The following is a 22,501-nucleotide window of genomic DNA, read 5'->3' as shown; positions in this document are numbered from 1 at the left end:
AACCAGTCGTTGTATATTCGAATCTCGCTGGGAGAGGCTGTCAGAGTCAATAGGATCGTAGTAACTGACCCTACAATTGTCCTGCACTCTAACAACTGGCTGCGAAGTCTGTCGTATACAAAACAGAAGGTCTAGTTTCGATAACAGAATGTAGCATCTAGGTTTTGCTTTGCATTGTAAATTACGTGTGCTCTTGAGTGATGTCCCCGAAACAAATGTTCGCTGATGATCTCAAGTTCTACAGAATAATTTCATCGGCCTGCATCTGTTCCATCTGTACTTGTAGTACTTGTTTGTAGTGCTTGGCAAATTCACTTTACGGTTGTCTACACTTCGAAGAGTCTTCTGCATTTTGGTTCGCAGCGTTCTTGAATATGCAGTTCCAATTTTGGGAGCCGCACCAGGTGATACGTGTCGTGAAGTTGGATTGACCGCAGAAGCAATTTACCTGGTATGCTCTACCAGAACTTCCATGGAATGGCTCTGTAAACCTGCCTGACAACTCCTCCCGTTGCATGCTCATTGGCTTGGAAACTCCATCATTTCGACGAAGAAAACTCCAACAAATGCTTGTGATCGAGGTTATTTATAGAAGGAATGCCCATTGTTAGCCGACTCTATTTCTCGGCTAGCACTCCTTCTTCCAACATTAACCGTATCAGTGTGAACCGAAGTGGTATGAAAATTTCAATTAGTGCCAAACATCGTTAATTTTATAAATTCAGTAGACCGAAACGTAAAGAAAAAGAAACCGAAAAACACCGAATTGCAGACAAAACATCGTTAAGTATAGTCGTGTAAATTATTAAAGAACGGACTTAGATAGAATACTAAGTTAAACGACCTTTATCTGCACATTTGTTTACGGATGATGTCTCTTCATAGTTAGCGTTGTGATCATCATCGACTAGTGCTTTATACTATAGGTAAGCTTTCTAGGGCCTAGGGCTTGCTAAAGGCCTTGCCTTATTGAAGTGTATTACTCCTAAACGAAGGATTTAATAGAACCTGGACTAATATGATGTCTTGAAAGTAAACTGATTTGTGGAAAAATATGCAATTACATCCTATATCTTCAATTTGAACGATTGTATGGATATACTGTTGTAATATGTTCGGAACTGGTGTAAAGTCTTACTTTTACTTACTTACTTTTTTTTAAAGGTTATGGAAGTAATGTAAATCTCGTCACGTTTTCTGATTGTGGGTATAAGGTATAACCCACAATGAAAAAGAAATAAATTAAACAAATTTTCATTTATTTGAAATGCACAGTATTAAATCTTACATATTTCTTACATGCGTCTACCAATTGACATAGTTTTTGCAAATTTAATTGTATATCAGATAAACAACAAGTGATCAAGACCCGAATAGCAAAATTAAATAGTCTATTATATTAAAAAGAAAATCCATGGAACTGTTTTACTGAAATTAAACCACCATTGTTTTGAGAAGTTTGATGAACGAAAATTAGTTCAAGAATGACAACTCGGATTAATTTTGCTCTGAATCCTTTAATTTATTAGTATTAAGCACCTACATTTCTCGTTTTCTCCAACTCCGACTCTGGCAAATCAAAAATCTATCCAGAACAGCGAAGACATGAATTCTGCTGCTGCCATTTTCAGGACTACATTCATGCTCCTTTCTCGCTCACTTTTGCATTGCGACTCGCTGTTTGACCGTCCTTCTCTGGCTTGCGTCGTCGTGTGAAGCTGTTCTAGATGACCCTACCAGCCAGCCAGCCAGCCAGTCCGCTGTTTGGCAGCCGTTGCCGTGCCGTGCTGTGCTCTAGCTCTGCGCTCATAAAGGTGGAGGTGTCGAACATGTTCGGACGGGTTCGTCGTGGTTCAGAGATTCATACTGGAGGATAGTGGAAAAAGTGCATTTTTTCCAGCGATTTAGCAGAGCAAATAGCGATTCATCCCGGTTGTCGAGGTAGGTCCCGATCGAATTACGATTTACCTTGCGCAACCTGTGTAATTGTGCGAGCGGCATTCACCGCTGCGTGAAGCCATTCTCTCAACCAGACTGGCAAGTGCGAAAAAATCAATGGAGAACAATTAATCAGAGGCAATCAGAAAACGTCAAAATCGATTCGATGCTCCATCAAAAGAAGAACCTGTATGTGTGTGTTGTGTGCATTGTTTTATTTTTCTTTTCATTCGCAATACAGTGTAAGTTTTCATCCCGTTTCATTCACTCCTGGTTAAATGGCGCTTCTATACGCAATTGTCTCTAGTATTAGTTTTTTTCGCGCTGGCTGGCAGGTTGTATGTACATGATAGTGGTGGTGATGGTAGCTCGTCCACCCATTTAAGCAGCTCACCAATACAGTCGCTCTCGGCAGAGGTGAAAGAAGAAAACAACAATAACAACACGACGAACGCATAGCAGCAGCCAGAATGTGATACGTTCATTTACGCACTGATACTCTCGATTCACCTAACATTCTCCAGTCAGAAAAAAGACAGTGCTGCTGTTAATGCTGAAGTTAGTTCATATTAATTTCAACTATTTTCTGTTTAGAGTAACTTTGGATTCAAACCTGAATCAGTGGCCTATACGTCAAATTTCTTCAACAAAATGTGTTAGGCCCTGCTCGTTCCTGGCAACACTGCTACACTCATTCTGAAAACCGAGCTTCTGCTGCACGGCACGGTTCTCAAACTATTTCTTCACGTAAGCTGATGTCGGTCAGGTCGTAGTTGTTCGTTGGCTCGCTTGCAAGAGGAGCCGTTTTCACCGCTAACCAGTTTTGCTTTATTTGGAAAGTAGCCATCAAATGGGTTCTCTGCGGTACGAACGATGTGGACTCAATTAGGAGTCAATGAGGGAACAACGAAAAACCATAGGGTGAAACGTGAAAATGTTGAATCAAACAAGAAGTAATCGCAGCTCAGTGAAATGATGATCAGACGTAGAGAAAATAGTGTGACTGTGTGTGCACTACTGTAGTAGAGCGACGGTGTAGCTGCCGAGAACAAGTGACAAAAGAATTGAAAATAATAAAACACGGACCAAAACGGTTCCAGACGCGCGCGAGGAACGTCGCCTCGGTGCATACACGGCGAAAGGTACGCGGCCAGTCAGCCAGTAAGAGTCAAGAGCAAAGTGCGAGCAAAGCATACAAGCTCCGTACGATGATCGTTTTTATTGCATAAACATACAACGAGAACCGGACCAGACTGAAAACGGCAGAACCTCTGCCAAATAAATTCCAGTTTTCCGTCGACCAGTTAACCAGATATAGTATCTCTTCAGAGAACGGTGTTTGTGTTAGTGTGGATAATGGTGTGGCATTTTAGGTAAATAGCCAGAATCCAAATCAATGAATCGTAGTAGACGGAGTGTTTTTCTTCCTTTTCCTACTCACGTACTCATGCTCTCCCGTTTGCTCTCGGGTGCTCTCTTTGACTAGCTGACGACGATGAAAGAAAAGTTCTGACGTTGACGTTCCTGTCTTCACATCGGTGTGGCGAGGAATTTTTGCACCTCCAGCCTAGAAACAAGACAGCAGTTGTGCAGCAGACAAAAAAAAGTTCAAATAATTGTGTGAAAAACAAGTGAAACTCTGAAAAAAGCATATGCTCTAATGGTTCTGCATTGTATCTGAATATACAGTTCTTTTTTCGCGAAAGGGGAAAAGGAAGCAATTAGATTTAAAACAGCAGCAGCAGCAGCAGTAGTAGTGGCGACGAAACAGTGTACCGAGATTGATAATGGTGTAACAAGGTGAGAACGAACAGTGAAGCAGGCTTGTCGGATTTTTAGAGGTGAACGTTTCAATGAACTCCTGCTGTGGGGAGCAAATAACATCTATATCTGAGGTGTAACCAAGGCGAGATTTATGAAATCATACACAATGGATGGTTATTTAAATGTAAGTGCTAATCGACGGCCCTACTATCGTTGTTTTCTCCGGATAAAAGAGACGGTTTCACGTGGGAAACGTGACATTGAACAACCCGAAAAGGCGATTGATACATTCCATTGTCGTGCGCTTTGCTTGAACGTACAATGGCGGATGAGTGTCGGTGAATGTTTTATTTTATGATCCTTCGAATCGATTAGGAATGTTTGTGTGTTGCTTGTGGCGTCCCGTTAGAAATGCGACTAACGAGACTAACGCTGGCCGGGGGTGCAGATATACATCTTTAAACGATGATGACGAGCGAACGAGCGAATGGGGCGAATCTTATCTCAAAGCGCAGTGGAAATGCCTGCCGACAAATCATGAATGAAAATTTGTCTCGCATGCAAGATTAAACACCCCGCTGCTATCTGGAGTGTTGCTTATACACCACTACACAAATTCAAAACACTTTCAGGGCATTCAGATGTTTTGCTCTTGGTTATGTGAGCAAATTTAATACGGAAATTAGAACTAACATTTCTTGCGTAATATTTGGAATGGTCCTAAGTACCAATCAGAGATTCTTTTCGTCTCTCCTCTCCTGAACTTATTGCGACGATCCAAATGCATTTGAAGGTTACTTTGATTTGAAGGTATTTCATCAATGTCACTTGGGTCGTTTTGAAAAAATACGAGATTTCTCCTGTAAACGTTTTGAAAGTATAAACTGCTGTGTGAAATAATGTTTATTCAAATTAATAAAACCAAAGCGATACCTAGCTGCTACATTCCGTTTTCGAAAACTCCTATTTTTTATTCGATTGACTTCACAACCATCGTTTAAGAGTACATGACAATGGCGAAACTGATGCTATCCTATTGACTCTAACAGAACATCCCAGCCAATACTCGAGTTTACGACGACTAGAATAGCTCGCACTGTGCTTAAAAATTTAGTTTTTGGTCATCCCTAGGTGTCTGAATCCGAATAAAAGTAAACATAACCTCCGGGCTGCTGCAGGGTTGCATACTCGTGGGAATGTCAACCGCTTTCAATGTTGCTAGACGTTCTGAGCCCAAAACGGTTTTAGCATCTTGCTTTGCAAACATTTGCAGTGTGCAACTCTAAACACGAGAACATGAGCTGAACCTTGCTTGCCACTAACAGGTCCAACTCATGTATAAGCTAAAAACATTAAATATTACCACCCGGTCTTTGGAGCTGTGTAGGCCATTTTCATTCATCATTTGTGTTTCTTGGTTTACGTTTAAAAATCTGTATCAAACTCAAGTTTGCTGTCTTAAACTCATAATAGAAGATGGTTTGACTCTCTACTCGCATTCCAACAATGACAGATAAGAATGGTTTCTTAAATGCTAAACTCAAGTTGCTTTTAGGTATTGCTAAGAAAAATCCTAATCCAACTTGTTAAGAAATATGTGTCACAAACAGTATGTTGTAACCTGTTGTTACACTTATACCTGATTTGTTCCGTCCTCTTCAGCTCAGACAGTGACAATGTTAAGGCTACCCTTGCCTTGACTACAAGGAAAGGAATCGTTCTACCGCGTTTTCCAGAGGGCTAGTTCAAAAATGGTGAATCATCAAAGTCATTTCTAAATGCACAGCATTATGCCACCACACCGCTGCCCGACCCGATGGCGGGTGCCATAGGTGCGCTTCGTCGTTACATTACACGGTAACCCATGAAGCGTGATAGCAACGCGAAAAATCAAAGAACCGCGGCTGCTAGCCGAGCGCCACGCCGTACGGGGAGTGTTCGGCTGCGCGGTATCGCGATGCAAATTACATTGACATTGTACCACCGCACCGTACCGTATTGTACGGAACCGACTGGATCGGCCGGAACAACCGAGCGCAGCCAACGAACGGGTGCAACAAACATGCTCGAGTGAACATCATAGCGTAAATTATTTAAATTTTTAAACAGAATGTAAACATTGTTGTCATCTAATGGAAGCTCGATCTGTTCATATTCAGCATACTAAAATAGCGGATTTAATCTGATTAAAATAAGTAGACCTGATCGATCTAGAAAAAGGTACTCTGAATTAAAAATGAGGGCTTCTGCGTTCAAATGTTCAGTTTAGATAAAAAAAACTTCTACAGTAAGTCGTTATTCATTCAAACTGTTCTTCAATAATAAATCTGTAATATAATTAATCGATGAAATAAATCGACAATATTCAACCAGACCGGAAGATAAATAATTTACGATGACTTAAAATCGAAAGAATTATTAACAATTTTTAAGGGACGACTCAAATATGACGTCCATCAAATTTCTGCTTCTTAGAGCCCCCCTCTTTCTGTATTGTGTCAAAACTTAACCCTCTCCCCCTATGGACGTCGTTAACTTACTTTTCTTTATTAACGACGGTCCGTCATTGATCCTGCGTCGAACGAGGTCCTCCACAGTACTGTCAGTCCTGGGCTGCCGATCTCCAATCGAATACCAGCTGACCGTTCGTCATCCTCGACAGCGCACATCCATCGGGTGCGGGGTCTGCCCCAAATCTACGGCCTCTTCCTGGTTCTCTGCTGAAAATAGTTTTGGCTCTTTCGTCGGGCATTTTGGGCACGTGCACAGCTCACCGCAACCTGTCACATTATACTACCATCACTTTGTATACTTGATACAGCTCATGGTTCATGCGTTTACACCACACTCCGTTTTCCATTTTGCACCAAGTAGATCGCAAAATTTTACGCCCAAAAACCCCAAGCACTCGTCGGTCGGCTTCCTCTAGCATCCATCATTCATGGCCATACATGGCCACCGGGAGGATTAGTGTTCTGTAGAGCGCCAGTTCTACGCCGCCAAGACTTCAGCGTGCTACGTAATCCGTAGAAAGCTCGATTCGCTGCTGTAATTCATCGTTTCACTTAGCGGCTTACATCATTGTCGCATATTACGAGCGTACCAAGGTATATGAAGTCCCCAACTACTTCATATCATTCCCCCTCTAGCTCCACTTCGGCACCAACACCGTTTGGACTTCCACGTTTCCTACCAGCAACTACATACTTCGTTTCACGGTGTTAATAGTAAGTCCCAATATCGCTGCTTCCCGTTTAAAAGGCCCAAAGATCAGTTCCACTGCTCTACGGTTGATTCCGATGATATCGAGGTCATCCGCAAAACCAACAAGCATGTGCGATCTCGTAATAGTGGCCCTGTTTCTTTCCACATTTGCTCTTCGTATTGCACCTTCCAAGGCAATGTTGAATAGCAGGTTAGTGAGTGCATCCCATTGCTTCAGTCCATCCAACGTCACGAAAGCGGCTGCGGTCTCATCCGCTATTCTGACGCATAATTTTGACCCATCCAGCGTCGTAAGAATCGGCATAAATAGCACATAGCTGTGGTACTCATTTCGTTTGACTGAATCATACGCTGCCTTAAAGTTCACAAACATGACAGGATATGGGAAGACACCTTACAGGCGGAATTGAGCAATGTAACGCCTCAATAGTTTTTTTTAAAATAGGGCTAATGAGTCCATCCAAATCCTCCGGCATTTTTTCTTTCTCCCAGATCCTAACAATAATCCGGTGGATTGTCTCGTACAACCGCTCGCTCCCCGCTCTTAGAAGCTCAGGATTAAGCTAAGGACAAAAAATTCTGTATTCAGCCTGCGGGAACGAAGTTGGGGTTCTCCTCTGGATTTGTAGAACAAACCATATAAAAGAACACCTCTAGACAAAAATGATTAGTACCTACATCGTTTACATATGCGCCTTGCGAGTCATATGTTGTTCGGATCCACGAGCATTCTGTAACATTCCACTATCGGAGAAAATGCAACGCCGGTATAGTGCGCATTTTCAATTGTCGTAGTGCCTCGCACTACGCAAGATTTGGACAGTCGAGTATTGGGCAGCTGTCTTAGTTGAATTATTCTTCAAAGTAGTTGAAATTCGTCAAAACGTTTTTTGGAAAGAGAGGAAGTGTCTGATGCGAAGAATGATGAATTGGATGAACTTAAAAATTTTCGATATATAGACTAAAATATTGGGAAGGGCAATGGCAAGTGGGACTCGAACCCGCAATCTTTCAGTTGCGGCCGAGTGTTTTAAACTTTAAACTATTGGCACCTCATTTATAAGTTAGTCTAATGCCTAGTTTGGTTTCATTCTCCCAATTCTATCACTCCACACACGTAACGCACACTGCCCTGCGCCGACGTTTTTGTATGAATGCTCTTTATTTCTGCCGCAGAGAAGATATACTATTATCTCCTCGGTCAGTACTATAGAAACAGGCAGACTGCCGCTGCGCAAGTCTTCTAGAGATTTACCACTGCCAGGTGTTTTTTTCTCTCTATTACTTGTATATGACTCTATACGCGGTCATGACATAAACTCTTTTTTGGAAAGGGAGGAAGTGTCTGATGTGAAGGACGATTAATTGGGTGAACTGGTAAATCAAATCAGTTAAACGACCATTCAGTAGTGAAGCCTGTTAGTGACCAGCCAAAGATATTGCTGAAAAAAGTACGAATAAAAATAAAATCGAAATTCAAAGTGCTGCGATTTTCTTCGAAACCTGGGTACTTATTTTTTATATTGTTTCATCAAGGTCACACGTCGCCAATTTCCTAGTCGTCTCAGAAGTCGCAAATCGCTTTCGACCTGGTCGAACCATAAATTGGCCCCCCTATTCCTGGTGCCGGTAGGGTTGTTGAAGAGGACTATTTTCGTCGCACTGTCGTTCGGCATCCTTACGAGCCCACCGTAACCTGCTAACTTTCGCTAGATGTACGATGGGAGTCTCCCCAAGCAGTGCCTGTAGCTCGTGATTCATACGCTTCCGCCACTCTCCGCTTTCAGTTTGTACTCCGCCAAACGACTTCAAGTCCATAAACAACTACCGGTCTAATAAGGATTTTATACATTTTTAGCTTCGTGCGGCGGCGTATGCTTCGTGATCTAAGCGTTTTACGAAGGGTAAAGTAGGCCCGATTTCCCGCTTGGATGCGCCGCTGCATCTCCTTATTAGTGTTGTTGTCCGCGGTCACCAGCGATTCCAAATACACGAACTCCTCTACCACTTCTAGTTAATCGCCGTTAACGGTTACCCTCCGTGAGAGACGTGCGTTCGTTTCCTTTGAGCCTCTTCCTTTCGTGTATTTGGTCTTCGACGCATTTATTGTTAGCCCAATTCTCCTAGACTCCGCTTTCAGTCTGGCGTAGATTGCCTCCGCCGTCGCAAGCCAGTTCCTGGCTATGATATCGAAGTCACCTGCAAAGCCTAGAAGCCACCTGCAAAGCCTGATTTGATAATTTCCTACGAAACCTTGTGCTATCGGTGACAACCGGCATAGCAGGATCTGTGAGAGTAGGCGGCGTTTACCAGCGTAATACCGCGATAGTTGCAGCAGTCTAGCCGATCACCCTTTTTGTAGATGGGTATCAGGTATCAAGTAGATTTGTAGATGAGACAAACCACTCCTTCCATCCATCCCTCCGGTAGCTTTTCCTCCTCCCAAATCCTCGAAATAACCCAGTGCAGAGCCTTTGCTAGCGTTTCTCCGCCATGTTTATAAAGCTCTGTCGATAGGCGGTCCTTCCGTACCGTACCGATCAATAATATTCCACTCACGAAAATGTCTGAGAACGCTGCATACGGTCGATTTAACCAATGTCGTTGAAATGCGACTTGTTTTAACTTGTCTACATCGGATTTTCGATCTCAGGGTGGGTATAATTTTGTGATCTAAACGTGTATAAAGCGAATTTGTCGAAAAAAAATTGAGGTAAATTGAAGATTACTTTTTTACACCTGTTCTGCAATGTTTAAATCTTTTTAAGTCGTAAACTGATTGCGAAAATTGAAAATGTTCAATCAAATCCGTTTCCGGACTTGTCTGGAATCCCACAAGGTAGTCAGTTGGAACCGGTAATCTTCCTGTTGTACTTCAATGATGTCAACTAACTCAAAGGTCCTCGTTTATGCTTCGCCGTTTATCTTTTGCCCGTATTCGAGAATCTGTCATTTTTAACTACAAGCTCCGTGGTACAGAAATTCAACGTGTCGATCAGGTGAAAGATCTTGGCGGATTCAGATATCGTTTGAACGGCATATTTCCTACATTGTGGACAAGGCATCCTGAACTTTGGGATTCGTCTTCCGCATCGCTAAGGGCTTCACTGGCGTTGCTTTAAGGCATTCTACTGTTCACTCTTCCGTTCAACTCTCGAATAAAGTTCCGTTGTCTGGAATCCATATTACAAAAACAGGGAGGAGAGGATTGAATCGGTTCAACGGCACTTCCTGCGCTTTGCTCTTCGTTGTCTACCGTAGCGAAACCGGTTCCAGGAGCCGAGTAATGAAAGTCAATGCCGACTAATTTACTTGGAGACACGAAGAAACATCGTAAGAGCTCTGTATGCTGTCGATACATTACAGGGAAGAATTGATTGTCCTGCTGTTCTTGGGGCGATCGATTTAAATCCCAGGGCACTGCGGAATAATTCGATGCTGAGAACACCTTTCCATCGCACCAACTACGAACGAAAACAGTTCTTTGACCGACAGCGAGTTTTTAAATGGGAATGTTGCCAAATTGTTTCAATGCTACAAGTGAAAAACCATGTGTTTTGTTTTCGACAGGTTCATAGAGCTGTTGATTACCGTTACAAATTTTTGCGAGAGTTGATAAAGCCGATTCGATGTCATTTACAATAGACTGAACATTAGTGCGAGGATAGAACAAGGCCGTATCATTCGCAAAGTTTTAGTACACCTACCTTGAAGGTTAGGTTTCCAGTATCATTGATAAATATCAAAAGTAGAAGAGGACCTATATTGATTCTGTTACGACGGGATCCCTCGTAGTAACGTTACTGAGCGTGCCGTAGTTTGGTAACTGTTAATACATGTCATCGGAGATGACAACGCTTTCATCGATAAGTAACACTGTCATCCATTTTGACTTAGCAAATTCTTTACAACACGTTTTCACACGCTGTGTATAAGTTCTCCACTTAAAATTATAAAAGTTGGCTAAAATAATACTTAGATCTAGACTTAAAACTACTATTTACATTACTAAGCTAGAGTGAGTATACATGCAATTAAAATTTAATTAAAAACTCTAATATCTATACATAAAATTAGCTTTCACGAGTACGGTAAGCAATCGGTGAGATAAGACCCTAACCTCAAATCAACTCGAAAAGGGACACCAATAAATTGTAAGTTGGAAAGATCCGTTGATTAGTTATACTAAAATAAGACATCATGTAAACATTTTCAGTTGAAGCAGTTACAATTAGGATACAAATATAAATACGAATATAGAGACATATATTCTTTCTGCTATCGGAATTTGGTCGATCAACACCCCCACACTCTTCAAAATTTATTGTTTTGTGGGATTCGACGATGGAAGGGCATCTCAACATTACCGGATTCAACTGCCAACGTTGCAATCTTCCCGATTCAGCTGACAAACAAATGGTGGCATGCGACAGTTGCCAACAGTGGGAACATTTCATCTGCGCGGGTGTCGACGAGAAGATTGAAAATCTACCCTATTTGTGTCAAAATTGCATCGGAAAGCAGCAAGCCGAAGGTGCCTCTAAGCTTCTCAAACCCACCGCTGACAAAGACGGTAAATCTACTAAAACCGCTGTCAGTAAAACGGGTTCGAAACGGGTTCGGAAGATTGTTCCTTCAGCGGCACCAGGTAGTATGAGATCGAGTGTTAAAGCGGCCGTGGAGGCAAGAATGCAGTTGATCGAAGAGGAGAAACGGCTACAAGAAGCTGAGCTGAGAGAGCAAGCAATGCTGCAAAATCGAGAATTGCAGGAAGAGCGTCGTCAACTCGAGGAGCAACGTAAGCTTTTGGAACGCGAAAAAGCTTTAAAAGAACGGGAAATCAAAGAAGCAAAAGCCTTCCAAGCAAAGCAGCAGCTTATTCGGCAGAATACTATCGACAAAAAGCGAGAAGTTTTGAACGCTAGTGTTTCAGCTGCAAGCCGAAAAGAATCTGTTGTGGATGTCAATAGCAAAGTTAATAATTGGCTTTGCCGTAACCCTCCATGCCCCAACAGACATGACGAGCTAGAACCACTGTATGGCGATCCTCAAGAGCCGATTGTCTCTCATAACGTGAGAGATGACAACTGTGAACAACAAACAGCTGATTCCAAACCTATTGGCATTGGTTCACAGCAGATCGCGGCACGACAAGTAATGGGTAGAGACTTGCCAACATTTGCCGGCCGTCCAGAGGATTGGCCTATATTTTTGAGTAATTTCGAACAATCCACCGCCGCGTGTGGATACACGAACGCTGAAAATCTTGTTCGCTTACAACGAGCACTGAAGGGTCACGCATTAGAAGCAGTGCGTAGTAGACTATTGCTTCCAACCGGCGTACCCCATGTTATGAAAACGTTGCAGATTTTATACGGGAGGCCCGAATTATTAATTCGGTCTCTCATGACTACTATTCACAACCTCCCCGAGCCAGATCCGAATCGGCTTGTGAAACGCTTATGGAGTTCGGATTGGCCGTCCAGAATTTAGTGGATCACCTTAAAGCTGCGCGACAGGATGGCCATCTTGCGAACCCAGTCTTGATGCAAGAACTGGTGGAAAAATTACCGGGAACATTAAGGCTCCAGTGGGCTAACTACAAAAGTAGGTATGTTACTGTTACTCTGGCTGTGTTTGGCGAATTTATGTCCCGCTTAGTTAATGCAGCCAGTGAGGTCACGTTTGACTTGCCATGCTTTGGAAAGGCAAGTATATGTGACAAGACAACAACGAAGAAGAAAGCATTCGTACAAACGCATTCGGCTGACTCTCCCGGACGGGAAATGTAGTACGCGAAGAACCAAAATCAAAGCGAGTGCAATTAGAAATAGCCGGAAAGAATTCCGCCCTTCGACGAAAGCCATTTCACGCCCGTACCGTAAGTTGCTTAGTGCTCCCCCATCAAGCAATGCGGTACCACGAGTTTGCACAGCAATTTCCTCACCTTCGGGGACTACCAGTTGAGGATTACGAATTAATTGAACCGAAATTATTAATCGGATTAGACAATCTGAAGCTGACTGTGCCATTGAAACTGCGAGAAGGAGGGTACAATGATCCTATTGCAGCGAAGTGCAGATTGGGTTGGAGCATCTACGGTTACCCAGCAGATCATTCGACCAAGCGGGCTGCCGTGAATTTCCATCTTGAACCGATTTCGGACAGCGATCACGAGCTGAATGAACAGCTACGTGATTATTTTGCAATCGAGAACGCAGGGGTGACCATTCCGATTGAAAATTTGGAATCGGACAGCAACAAACAAGCGAGAAAAATATTCCAAAAAACTACACGCTACGTCATAGCAGTGCGTCGATTTGAGACATTGGAACGAAAGGTGCAAAAGGGTTCGGAACTGGAAGAACGAGTGAATAAAATCAGGCTAATTTGGGACCCTTCCGCCAAAGTTGGCGGAAAATCATTCAGTTCACATCTGTTAAAAGGTCCGAATTTGCTGACACCCCCTCCAACTAATTCTGTCGAGCTACGTACAACATTGCGACGTAGCCGGAACCTAGCTCAACAACTATATAGAGAATTATGGCGTCGCTGGGTTAAAGCATTTATTCCTGTAATAATACGTCGTTATAAATGGTTTACATTGGTTCTTTTGGCTGGTAGCACATTGAGGAACAAATGGATTCGAGGACGAGTCGTGGACTTATTGCGAGGACGTGATGGTAGGCTCTGTAAAGCACAAGTTCAAACGTCAGCTGAAGTTCTCGAACGAGCGGTAGCTAACTCGGCATTGCTGGACGTCGTAGAAGCTGGTAAATCCGATGATGGCCATCTGAATGAGTAGGCCAACACCCGGGTTTACGGGTGGGAGACTGTTACGACGGGATCCCTCGTAGTAACGTTACTGAGCGTGCCGTAGTTTGGTAACTGTTAATACATGTCATCGGAGATGACAACGCTTTCATCGATAAGTAACACTGTCATCCATTTTAACTTAGCAAATTCTTTACAACACGTTTTCACACGCTGTGTATAAGTTCTCCACTTAAAATTATAAAAGTTGGCTAAAATAATACTTAGATCTAGACTTAAAACTACTATTTACATTACTAAGCTAGAGTGAGTATACATGCAATTAAAATTTAATTAAAAACTCTAATATCTATACATAAAATTAGCTTTCACGAGTACGGTAAGCAATCGGTGAGATAAGACCCTAACCTCAAATCAACTCGAAAAGGGACACCAATAAATTGTAAGTTGGAAAGATCCGTTGATTAGTTATACTAAAATAAGACATCATGTAAACATTTTCAGTTGAAGCAGTTACAATTAGGATACAAATATAAATACGAATATAGAGACATATATTCTTTCTGCTATCGGAATTTGGTCGATCAACACCCCCACAGATTCCTTGAGGAACTCCGATGTTAATCGGATGCAAGGATAGCTTTTTATCAAATCATTGGCGACTCCTTTTAAGCCATATCGCTTAAGTTTTTAGTAAGCTTTCGTGATATATGGTGTTAAATGCTTTTGACTCCTAGGATTTGATTTTTGCTCCTTCGATTTTTTTTTGGATTAGTTTTGTTGACTATTGAGAATATTAGGACGACCCTGACCATTAATTACACTAGAAAGACTAGAAAGTCCGCTCTATTTCTAAATGCAAAATTTCTTTCTGGGGCACTGCAAGACTATCTTTTATGGTTCCTCGGTAAAATCAAGTTTCCATTTAAATTTTCATTCCTGTCTGTAAAACAGTTTGAACTAGGGAATGTCAAACTGCTACTACTATCAATCGCATTACTTCAACTTTCTAGCTTCGACACCCGGTTGTGAAGAGCCTAATTGATTAATCCCAAAATATGTTCAAGTGACCCAGAAAATCGACTTGAAACGACCATCTCTCCCTGTAAGCAATTCATGCGACTAAATCCCGCCTATCCCAACATCAAGATACGAAACCCACCGCTCCGCTGCCGCGGCCTGCTGCAGAGCCAGTAGTCTGACTGGGTGTCAATTTAAATCGGAAATTGCACCTGAACTGAACGTACCGTCGTTGTACCGTTAGCTGCCGGGGCTAGCAAGGGCTCAGTCAGCCGTAGTACCCAGTTGGTTCACTCACGAGCATTATCGCTCAACAACGATGTTCTAATTCAGTCTAAACGACCCTTTCGGTATCGTATCGGGTGGCCGAAGACGCGATGAAAATGCGACATTAGCGTTTGCATTCAGGGTATGGAGAAATTACCCCTCGCGCGCCCAATCGCGTTCGTTGGCCGGCTTCACACCACCCTCTTCTTGGCTTGGTAGTGCTGCTCATCCCCGTTGCCAGGGCGAGCGTTCTAATGAAATGTAAATGTAATTATAATTATTAAACGAAGCGAAGCGCTTTTTTTCTTTAATAGCTGTCGATACGGCTGGGAAGGTATAGTGTATTAGTCGCTTCTTAGTGAATTGAAACAAAGCGGGGCTCTTTTAGTAGCGACTACTCTAGTCACTTCTGAACTTCGCGTTCGAAGACGTTCGATGGACATCCCCCCATTGTCAAATTAAGCTGTTTCCATTATCAATTTACTATTTAACCCACGAAGCCCATTTGCTAATGTTCCGTGATCGCTCTATGTACAATAGACGTTCGCGTGTGTATGCTCTAGCCTCCGGTGACGCGCTTACGCGAGTAGATTCGACCCGCGCGCAGGTTGTGTGTGAGTTCCCGTTGTATTGTACCCGATGTAGGCAAGCACGTTTATGGTGTATGCCATCTCTAAATATTTATATACTTTATTTCAACTCACGAGGCATGTTTACCGCTGTACTACAATGGCAGAACATGCAGCGACAACAAATAGTTGCTATCGAGGTCGTTTATTACGTGGTTCGTGGCTACTCGCCACTGCTGCTGCCTGACTGCTGTCCGCGCTCGCACTCGCGCTCGCGCTCGGGCGGAGCTGCTACGGCCAGCAGGTTAATGAACGATGGCCACCGAAATTTAACTTTTTTGTTTGTCTGAAATGGGCATTTAACGATTTTGATGAGTCTGCTGTTACGGTGTATACACACAGCAGAGGTTTGATTTTTTCCGCTTGCGTTGGTGAGAACTAGAACGTCTACCTGGGCGGAGTAGATTTTCGATCGAGCTCGAACTAATTGGGAACACTAAGGTCACTTTTTGTGGGATTTCATTTTTCTGAATAAACGGGTTCTACACTTTGCACATTCTACCATTCTGGGATATAAAAATATTCTATTTTTTAAATGATTTTACACGAAATTCTATCTCGTGTATGTGTGAAGATGATTCATTCTACGCCTTGCCACGAGTGGATAGAGGATGTGGTTATGTGAAGTTTATGCCGAATAAATTGATTTATACATTATGTCAAGGAGTTGAACTCGTAGTGATTTTTTTTTTCATTGAACGATAGCGATCATTTACTTGGTGATGCGTCACTTACTTGATGTACTATCTGTTCAAATTTTTATTGCGATGATGACGAATCGAACAACGGTATGATTTCTCGGTACGGTCAATAAAATTTCTACAATATAATTATTGTTTCCTTTTTTTTTTTGACGCGGAACTACCGCTTACAGGAGACAGGGTGTCGTTCAAAAAAATCTAAAAATGCCGTCACAAATGCGGCTAAATATTTTTAAACCTGTCAATCCGAACATCTCCTACGCATCAACTCCAATAAAGAAAACTATTGATTTGCCTATTGAAAATTGCTAAATGACACGATATGTCATTTTTTTGTCATTACATCTATACCTATAAAAATGGATTTCTGTCTGTCCGTATGTTCCTTATAGAATCGAAAACTACTGAACCGATCGGCGTGAAAATTTGCATATAGGGGTTTTTGAGGCCAGGGAAGGTTAGAAACCCCTCCCCTCACTAAGAGGGGGGGCTCCCATACAAATGAAACACAAATTTCTGCATAACTCGAGAACTAATCAAGCAAATGGAATAAAATTTGACATGTGGGTGTTTTTGGAGACAAGAATTTTTTCTATGGTGAATTGAGACCGCTCCCCACTTTAGGAGCCCCCCCTTCCTATACAAATGAAAAACAAATTTCCTCATAACTCGAAAACTAATTAATCAAATGGAACCATATTTGGTATGTGGGTTTTTTTGGAGGCATGAATTTTTTCTATAATGAATTAGGACCCCTTACTTTTTTAGGAGGGGGGGCTCCCATAGAAATGAAATACAAATTTCCTCATAACTCCAGAACTAATCAAGCAAATGGAACCAAATTTAACATGCGGGTGTTTTTGGAGACAAGAATTTTTTCTATGTGTTTTTGGAGGCATGAATTTTTTCTATGATGAATTAAAACCCCTTACCTTTTTGGGAGGGAGGGGCTCCCATACAAATGAAATACAAATTTCCTCATAACTCGAGAACTAATTAATCATATGGAACCATATTTGGCATGTGGGTGTTTTTGGAGGCATGATTTTTTTCTATGATGAATTAGGACCCCTCTCCCTTTATTGAATTAGGACTCCCTTCCCTTTCTTCTTCTGTTGCGGAGCTGATCCACTGCGTCTAATATTTTGAATTATTGTAATTGTATTGTCCGTTGACTTGTGGTTCGGCAGAACAAAGGCATCAAGTCTGGTTGGTGGGCGTTTATCTACCATGGTTTTCTGCCATCTGCCACCTGTCGCCAGGTGAGGTTCCAACAATAATCTTAACTGTATTTAGACCGCGCCGTCAGTAGCTTCTAGATCTGCTTCCTCTGCGTTCCTGTTGAGTGTCTTCCTGCCGATTTTGTTCGCTCCTCTTCTCAAAATATATCAGATGCTTCTCCCCTTACGCTTCTGAATCGCTGTTTCCATATGACGATATTGACGGATAGAGTTTCTAATTGGAAATCAGAGTGTGAGGCCACCAACCCTGAATCATGCAAAACGAAGACCTGCACTTGTCTCCACCGACACGGACCACGTCTTCCAGGCAATCCAACGAATTTCACGTTTAAATTGAAAATTTGTGTTAGGATCGGTACGGTAATCTGATTTGTGTGTTGAGCCCAAATCCCCAAATTCCAAAATCCCAAATCCCTGGTCATCCTGATACGTGTGTCTAACTTTGAAATTGGATGGATTAATAATGCTTAATCTCACTAACTTGGTCGTCCCCAAGTAGCACACCTCCGTCACATGTAGTTACTGTAACCTGATAATAACCAGAAATAGTCAATAACAGGTTGCTACAACTAAAAGCGACTGCAATGTGCTGCTAGGGTCGCGACGTTGAATATGAGACCTACTATTTTGGAGTTGTTATCAAGGTTGTTCTGCATATCATATTGACGTCAGCAGAGCAAGAGAGCAAAAGCAAAGTCTTGGGCTTAAACCGTCTTTAGACGTAGCTCGAAGCTGACTGGACGGCAAAGTCAAAAGACTCCAGGGTAATCTTCGGTCTGGTTCACTGTCAATGGTTCCAATTAAAATCTCGTCCATCACAACGAGGAACAGTTGCGGTGACAGTACATATGTAACCTTATGTCACTCCTGCAGTAACACATATAGGGTCCGACAGGAGGCCATCGTGCAGAAATTTGCACTAAAACAATGAGATAGACAGGGGTCAGTTCCGGCGTAGTGGTTAGCATTCACACCTCTCACACCGAGGACCCGGATTTAAATCCCAACCCCGCAGAAGTCATGGAGAGTCGTGTTATGATCCACACATCGATTGGCAGGGAATCTAGTTTGCTATAGCCGGAGAGAAGCGTTGATTTTCTCCCGGATCCGGTTGAGGATTACCTTAGAGAGTAGTTTGAAAATAATGCAAAGCAACATGATGCCACGCCAGTTACCGCATTCAGTTAGGTCTCCTTTTGTAGGGACTTTGACTAATATGCCCTGCATCCAGTCCATCGGAAAAGTTGTGGTCTCCTTATTGCTAATATATTGCTAAAAAGTTGATGCATCATCTGGGCTGACAAAGAAGGGTTTGCCACTAGCGGAAGGCTGCAAAAAGCAACGCCGTCATTCATCAGCTAGATAGTTGACCCTGGCTCTCTAGTCCTGCTTACAAGACTTCTTAACAGCCCTCCCCAGCTTGGCTTATTGTTGACGGGTTGTTGTCTGAGCTGATCCTTGTTTTGCTAGGCTTTCAGTAAGCTCATTACTCTCGTTTCCGCAGTGTCCAGGCACCCTGAATAATGAAACTTTGTTTTGGCGGTAAGGTTCCCTTAGTTGTGCTGCACTCTTAAACTAATTTGGATGCACACTTAGTGAACTTGAGAGCCAGTCTTGCCCAGGCTGTCCATAAAGATACCTGCTTTTCGGCTACTACATTATTTGAGCTTCCACTTCTGTTTCGTGGCAGAATCTCCGTGCACTCCGTAGACTCATAGTAGAGTGATAGTTTCGATCCTTGAGCTTTGCTTTGCAATATACATAGCATATGTTACCTTTATTTTATAACGGAAAAATGAAGGAAGTTTCTGTCGGAAAAAATTTGAATCCGATCGGGAAAAAGTCGAGAATTTTTTTCAAGAAGTTCTGTGGCAACCCTGGAAATGATACTTTCTACGAAAAGATTTTCCGTGAAATGGTACATCCCGCGTAAGGTTTTTCGCGAAATGATATTCTGCGAAACTCTATGTTCCGCGTTATGGTCAACCGAGAATTGGTGTTCCGCAAAATGGTATTCGGCGAAATGATTTGTAATGGTGGCGAATATTTTAATGCTCTCCGCTTTATTTTATCAGGCTAAGCAACGGGGGGAGTTGTTTTCTACTTTACTGTGAGGAAAATTTGTATATTAAAACACTCATGAATTCCCCAGAAAATTGCAAAACTCAAGATTGTGACAAAGATCATCCGATATTCACGATTTATGAACAACACAGTTTAATTTGTAGCAATACTAAGTTTGTCGGGTCAGCTAGTTGGCTATAAAAATGAGGTGTTTTACTAGTACAGACATCAGTTTGATCATTCTCAATGAAGCTGCAGATAAAGGTGCGCTTAAAAAAGTGTACAAATTAGTTTTTTCTCACATTTGAAAATTTAGTTAAATTAGTTGCTTTCAGCATTTCCTCCACGCTTTCTCAACTTTCCGGACACAAATAATACCACGCTACACAATTTGATTACTGTTTATTGTCAATAATATTATAGTTTCTGGATTTAAATTACCCGAAAATTTGTTGACAAGAGTCATTTATGCAATGAAACGGAAAAAATAGCGCAGGAGTGAGATTTCAAATTCGTTATTCTCGGATTTCGTTTCTAGCGAAACCAATTCAATATACAATTATGAAATTTATCATTACAAGAAAATTTCAAAAAATGATCTTATAATATGTTGGCCGACTGAACAACTCCAGCAACGCAACGCAAATTTGTGCAAATCGTCCATTGATTTAATTGAAGCTATCTAATTGAGACAACATCAGCAAGCAGACCAGAAGCTATGTGCTGCAACGTGTGTGTTGCATGCATAAAATCCAATGCAGCAGCAGTTAACGTTAAGCATATGCAAACTTCAGACCCCGTAGGATAGGAGACCGGTAGGATAAGTTTGTTTCAAACTGCGCTGGTGGTGGTGGTGGCTGGTGGCTGGTGGCAGAGTAAAAAATTATGCCTGAAACAGAGACAATGCATCTGGCAGCAGCCAGCGCCAGCGTACGTTCAGGTCAGTTGCTTGTGTAAAGCTACCACAGCACAGCACGCGAAACAATCCGAAACTGACCAGCAGCAAATTATATGTACCGACCGACCGATGAGAATCAGCTAGAAATTGCATTGTTTCTCGTACGTACATTTCCGCTAGCTGGTGCACCCGCCCTCCACCCAGGGCAACTAACTAAACTGTACTTTTGCGTGCAGCTGCGCATAGTTGGTAATACTCGGGTAAAAATTTCTGATATAAAGTTTTAAAGTTTATTAGGCGTTCTGACATTTTTTGAATTGCTTACGATTTCTTTAAAACACGGTTTTACACAGTTTTCACAAAATTTTATGACATTAATCGGCAAGATGGGTCATCTTAACAATGCTGGCATAAAACTCTCTTAAAGCCGTTCGAAAAAATCATATTCTTAAGACAAAAAATGCTAGCATAAACAACTAATCTATCAAAATGTACCCCAAAACTAGGAGAAAATTAAAAAAAAGTAGTTTTTTTAAACGAAAACTAAGCAAAAATCTGTTCAATATTTTTAAACACTCCCCAGGTAATCAATAAATATTACTAATGCTATTCAAATGCAAGCCAATAAGCATGTAAGTTGCCTTAAATGCTACTTTAAAACTATACAGCTACTGTACTGCTAATCTTATAGTGCTTATTTGCAGCTAATTACCGACAAGAAGAATTTGAATAGAATTTCGGATGCCGAAGTAATGCGAATTGGGGGGTCAAAAGCTAATAAACGGCAACGTGCATTTGGCAGTATAAAATGCCACGTATGTTAATAAGCAGCTGATTTACTGCTTATGTTAACGCTTATTGGTTGCCTGGGTCTTTCATCTGGACAGTCAGTCAGTGTTACGATGCTAATACTCGTGTGGTTTAATTTTCTCCCACACGCCTGCATAAGCATCCATTTCGGACTCACGCTTTTATTTATTCATGCACTGTGACGAGTATTTGCAACTGTGTATTTGTATTTAGTGAGTGCTGATACAGAATGTCCGCGTGGACTCGCACTTCCGCCCGTGAGTGGAATCAAGGACGAAGATAAAGAAGAAAAGAAAAAGTAATGCAAAATCTGTATTCCAGCGCGCCACTAGCCCTCGCGGGCAGCTGGTTGCTCACGAGTTGTTTGACTCGCGAGTGGGCTATGCAGAAAGACGATATGAGGGTGTGCGGTCGCGAGTGTGGAGGTAGCAGGATGTCTGCACATAGCACATAGGCGGCTGTTTGTCTTACGCTTGCGTGAGTGGCTTAAACGTTGAATGCTATGAGTATGAGTACTCACTCGCATGAGAATAGGTATCGTTGGCTTCTCGCTTGATTTGCAACATTGCAGTCAGCGAAATCAACAAACAACGAAGATGTACAGGATAGTAATGCACAGTGATCATATATCAGCAACGATCATTTCTATGAGCACTTTTCTGGCGTTCTTTTTTGTTAACACTAGAAATACAGAATTTATCTGAAAAGAATGGTTGACTTAATTAATTCCAACCCAAGTTTTTTCCAAGTTTTATTTAAGCGCACCTTGTCTTCTACAAGACAAGAATCCAATAAGTATAACTGAACTTATTGCGCTCTTGGAAAAGTTATGCTGGAGTCATATAAAACCATTGAAAAATGGCGAACAAAGCTTTTTTGACTACCTTCGAAATGGTAGTAAATTGCATATGGGACACATTTCAGCGTTACGGGACACCATGCCCACCCCGCAAATCAGTTCCTATTAAACCAAATCACTGGCATACAACTGCCTGGAAGGTAAGGTCACCTTTAGTCATCAATTTTAGAAGCTATTTGCCAAATTTTTGGTGAAACAAGAGCCAATTTACACGTCAGTAAAAATGGTTGCTAATTGTGTCCCATACACAATTTCATACTTTTCGGGTCAATTAGCAAGCAAACTGGAGCACTGGAGCAGAATATAGTAGC

The 22,501-nt window shown here is 42.0% G+C and overlaps 1 protein-coding gene across 9 annotated transcripts in view; it reads left to right on the top strand.

Moving 5' to 3' along the window:
* LOC128744127 (putative transcription factor capicua) overlaps positions 1 to 22,501 on the top strand; it is a 118,561-nt gene that overhangs the window by 5,752 nt on the left and 90,308 nt on the right. For 6 of the 9 annotated variants that reach the window (XM_053840925.1, XM_053840929.1, XM_053840928.1 and 3 more), the window contains exon 1: positions 2,701 to 3,886. The exons of 1 other annotated variant lie outside the window; for it this stretch is intronic. The gene's annotated coding sequence lies outside the window, so the exon portion shown is untranslated. Of the gene's footprint in view, positions 1 to 1,795; positions 1,942 to 2,700; positions 3,887 to 22,501 lie in introns of those variants that run through there. 2 more of the 9 variants (XM_053840922.1, XM_053840923.1) reach the window with 2 other exon arrangements.

This window comes from Sabethes cyaneus, chromosome 3 (genome assembly GCF_943734655.1).
Source record: "Sabethes cyaneus chromosome 3, idSabCyanKW18_F2, whole genome shotgun sequence".
NCBI classification, from domain to species: Eukaryota; Metazoa; Arthropoda; class Insecta; order Diptera; family Culicidae; genus Sabethes; species Sabethes cyaneus.
This window is presented reverse-complemented; position numbering and strand designations above follow the sequence as displayed.